Source organism: Merops nubicus, unplaced genomic scaffold (assembly GCF_000691845.1).
Source record: "Merops nubicus isolate BGI_N331 unplaced genomic scaffold, ASM69184v1 scaffold22889, whole genome shotgun sequence".
NCBI lineage: Eukaryota > Metazoa > Chordata > Aves > Coraciiformes > Meropidae > Merops > Merops nubicus.
Window position 1 is genome coordinate 2,097 of NW_008629278.1, and position 4,560 is coordinate 6,656.

The 4,560-nt window shown below is 42.1% G+C and overlaps 1 protein-coding gene across 1 annotated transcript in view; it reads right to left on the reverse strand.

Moving 5' to 3' along the window:
• Positions 1-3,622, reverse strand: part of RNF146 (ring finger protein 146) — a gene marked incomplete at its 3' end in the record, with an annotated part of 5,710 nt that extends 2,088 nt beyond the window's left edge. The window contains exon 1 of the mRNA XM_008946953.1: positions 3,465-3,622. The remainder of the gene's footprint in view (positions 1-3,464) is intronic.
• Between the last annotated feature and the right edge of the window lie 938 nt (positions 3,623-4,560).

The following is a 4,560-nucleotide window of genomic DNA, read 5'->3' on the forward strand; positions in this document are numbered from 1 at the left end:
GAACTAGTCTTTGCTGAACAAGCAGGAGGGAATAAACTGTCACAGGCACATGGGCCAAAAGGGACCTTCAGAGTTCATGTAGTCCAGTCTCCTGCTTCACATGGTGCTACCACCTGTACTAGATCAGATCAGCTCTGGTTTTGTCTAGATGAGTTTTTTTTGAAACAAGGATGAGGACACCACAACCTCCCTGGACTCCCTGTTCCACTATTATACACGTTCTTAGCACAATGTGTTACCGCAAGAGAAAGTGCCTAAGTGTTACTGTAAAAGCCTCCCCTGCTTTAAACATCTTATAAATGCGTGCTGAGATTAAAAGAAAAAAAAAATGCTTCAGTATCTGTATTTATCTTTACAATAATGTGCTAAGTGCTATTTACTTTGAAATGTATTTCTGCATGCTGTCTGTTCCCTTCTACCACTATAATTTCCTCTCAAAAGACCAATGCCGCTTTAATCCATTTTTTTTAGCAAATCATTCTTCTAAAAGCTCCACAGCTCGGGTATTTTTTCCTGGACGTCACGGTTTAGCCCACCCAGATGGCAACTAAACACCATGCAGCCACTCGCTCACTCCCCCCCTCGCCCGCAGTGGAATGGGGAAGAGAAAATACAATAAAAGGCTTGAGATGAAGGACAGGGAGGACGCACCGACCAATTATGGTCATGGGCACAACAGACTTAATTTAGGGAAAAAACACCAATTTAATTTAAAACACCACTACCAATTCACCAATCGAATCAGAGTAGGATAATGAAAGATACAACCAAATCCTAAAAACACCTTTGTCCCACCCCTCCCTTCTTCCAGGGCTCAGCTCTACTCCCAAGTTCTCCACCTCCTCCCCTACAGTGGTGCAGGGAATGGGGGTTGTGGTCAGTTTGTCACACCTGTCTCTGCGGCTTCTTCCTCCTCAAGGGGAGGGCTCCTCCCATTCTTCCCCTGCTCCTACATAGGGTCCCACCCACAGGAAGCACTCCTCCATAAACTTCTCCAACATCCTTCCCATGGGGCTGCAGTTCTTCATGAACTGCTCCAGCATGGGTCCCTTCCACAGGGTGGAGTCCTCCGAGTGTCAGACTGGGCCTCCCTTGAAGTCACAGACATCTCCAGGCAGTGTCACCTGCTTCGGCATGGGGTCCTCCATAGGCTGCAGGTGGGCATCTCCTCCACTGTCATCCTCCACAGTCTGCAGGGGCCACCCTGCCACACCACCACAGGCTGGAGGGCAGTGTCAGCTCCAGGGCATCCTCCCCCTCCTCACTGACTTTGGTGTCCACATAGTTGTTTCTCTTGCATCCCTTTCCTCTCCAAGCCAAAAAAAGTTGCCCAGCAGGTTCTTCCCCCTCTTAAGTGTTATTGCAGAGGTGCTCCCACTGCTGCCAATTGCCTCAGCTTTGTCCAGAGGCGGGTCTGATGTGGAGCTGGAGCAGCTTCTAGGAGCTTCTTATAGGAACCACCCCTGCAGCTCCATTCCGCCATTACCAGAACCCCACCAGACAAACCCAACACACTGAAGGACCACATAACTGTATCTACCTACATTTCAAGTTAATATCTGAATTTCTTTCTGAGATTAAGCACAAATCTGCATACTAGATCTTAAATCAGCATGCCAGGTAGAGGGACAGCATTACCTAGCACCAGGTAGCTGTCTTTTTACTGTACAGTACACACCTGTCTGTAAGCTCCACGCCAACAATGTTGAGAACAAGTTGCCTTCTGGGACCCTCACACTTCCAAGCTTAGGGTTTGCAACAGAATTTTACAATAAAACTAGGGTTTTATAACGAGAAACTTATTTAAAAAAGGGGAAAAGAAAAGCTGCTACTGAGATTTCAGAACACCCACAAATACAATCCAACCAGTATCTCACAAGAGAAGAGCTGAAAGAGAAATCCGTGTATGGATTAATTTGTGCTAGCCACGGCTGACGTAAAGGATGTGAGTTTTTCAAGTGCTCCCACAAGAAGATACTACTGGGTAAAAATGCATAGCAGCAGAAGTTTTTACTTCCACACTTTGGTTTTACAAAAGGCTGCTTCTCCCTGAATACTCTTTACAAGGTTATCCTCTTCAGACTCAAACAAAAGATTAAAACAACTTGTAGATAAGAAACTTTCACCCAAGTTACGTATCATAGTCACCATTTTGTAGGGGATAAAAATGCAGTGCTGGTATTAAACACACAATGCAGTTTGGCAAATCAAATTCTGATACCATGAGCTAATCTATTAGTAAACTAACAGCAGAATGAAAGTTCTCACCCATTCACTGAATGCACAAAAATGCTTACTTTTTAACTGGGCTCAAAAGGTCACCAATTAACCTGAGAGTTCTTTGATTCCTTGCTAGGTCAAGACAATAATGCAGGATATGAAAAGAAAAGAGTAAATGCCCTATCTTCAAATTTCTATGCAATTTTTAATGACTCGGAGGAAAACGTTATGTGTCGAATGAATAGAGCTGGAGGAGTAAACCCTTATCTCTAAGCCAGTGCTACCCAGCAACACAAAAATCCTAGAAGATAAGCAGAACTGCAGTTGCATGTGCTCAGAATGCAGGACAATTACCCACTTTAAGATCCAGATCAGTTAAACTGACGCTGTCTCACTTTTTGTTTTTAAAGGAAGATCCGAATTACTCCTTTTTTGTTTACCTTGTTAAGTATCAAATCTAGGTCACAGGTTTTTTATGAGCTGGTGTGAGGATGTACATGTAGATTTTTATTGAACAGGTTACCCTTCAACATCTAGGCCTGCTATTTGGCAGCATCATCGCTGTGGGAGCACTTTCCTTGCAACTTCATGGTATTAAAAACTAAATAAAACTGATCACAGAATATTTTTCCTGAAATTAAGAGTAATATTTTATAACAAGGTTTAATAAAAATAGGCTTCATATCAGAACTGTTACCAAACAGTAAAGCTCTGGGTTTTGGATGGTTGGGTTCCCCTAAGTTACTTCTGGCAACTGGGAATATTGAATAGTGAGGCTAAAAATTAATCAAACTCAAGGACAAGTTCTAAAAATAATTTTATTTAAAGTATTTAGATCCTCAGTTCAGGTATGGGGAAACAATAAGCATCTGAACACTGCATCTTAATATAAACACAACCTAAAGCAAACTGAGAAGGAGCTAGTCCACAACCTTTCCAAATCCCAACTCTCTATCATCCTTTTTTAGTTTTGTTTGTTTTTTAAAGAATACTTAAATTTTCAAGCTTGGAGTGCACAGCCTAGAGCACCTTCATCAATACACGAAGTATGGAAGAGGTGATGTATAAAAATTGTATGAGAAGACCCTGGGCCTTCCAGGACTCTACAGGAAGAAAAAAGTAAATTGCCACAAAACCAACCCAAAACTGAGTAGTTTTTCAAACTCCAGGTCAAACTCTAACTGTAACTAAGCAGTTGGTCAAGAAGCTGACATGCCCAAGTCCATGACAGAACAACAGCTTACCTTTTCTGAGTAAGGTCTACTGAAGCATACCGCAAGACTGAAATGTCCTCTCTTCAGACGTCTCCAGCTGGGATGGCAGCTCCTCTTCCCCAAGGCTGGCTCATCCCTTCCTTGTCCTGCCCAGTGCCACACTACAGCATTTCAGCTTCTCTGCAAGCAAAACGAAAGCAAATAATACCACCATTACAGTGTTGCACAGAGGTATAACCAAACAAAATACAATGCCGTGGTCCTGTTACAGAAAAGAAATTATTACACTTTTTTTTACCCGATGGAGGCTATTTTCAGTATGAATATCATTAGATTGTCTCTTATTTTTTGCAATAATCAATTTTGTCCCACCGTTTTGGTGTCAATTACTTTGATGCCCGATTTAAGGAAATTACCTTTCTCTAAAGTAGTATAACAGGCAATTACCTTTAACTACAATAAGGTAATGGCTCATTTCCATAAAGTGACCCTGCACACAAAAGGAGAAACAAGGCCAAAGTTAGGAGCAACTCTCTATATTCAGAGAGCTAAAGAAACCTGTTTACAGAACTGTCCATATCATGTTCTGCCAAAGGAATATCTAGGCTTGTATCTTATCTCTTAACAGTGGCTTATCACATGCTTTAAGAGAAAACAGTGCATGCAGACAGCTGATTTCCCCTGGGTCCTCTCCATATTTCAAGCAGTCTGTAGCTCAGAGCTTTGCATCCTTGTCCTCTTTTTCAGAGGCCACATGCATTCATTTAATGAATGAGCTTCAGAACCCTTCAGCACTTTTTTCTTTATAAATCTCCATATATATGTTCTCATACCAGGTTATAAACAAACTCCATGACCTAGATTTGATACTTAAGGTAAACAAAACCAGGATTAATTAGGATCCTCCTTTATTTCTTCATAAAGTGCTGAAGGGTTCTGAGGTTCACTCGGGGAACGAATGCATGCAATCTCTGAAAAGAGGGCAAGGATGCAACTTGTCCTCCACATCACTGAAGTAATACACCCCTCTCCAGGCTAGCAGGTAGTGTCAGCCACGATACATTTTGTGTATGTCACCAACAGAATCTGAGCTAAGTCATCTCACAAATACCTAATAATCACTGGA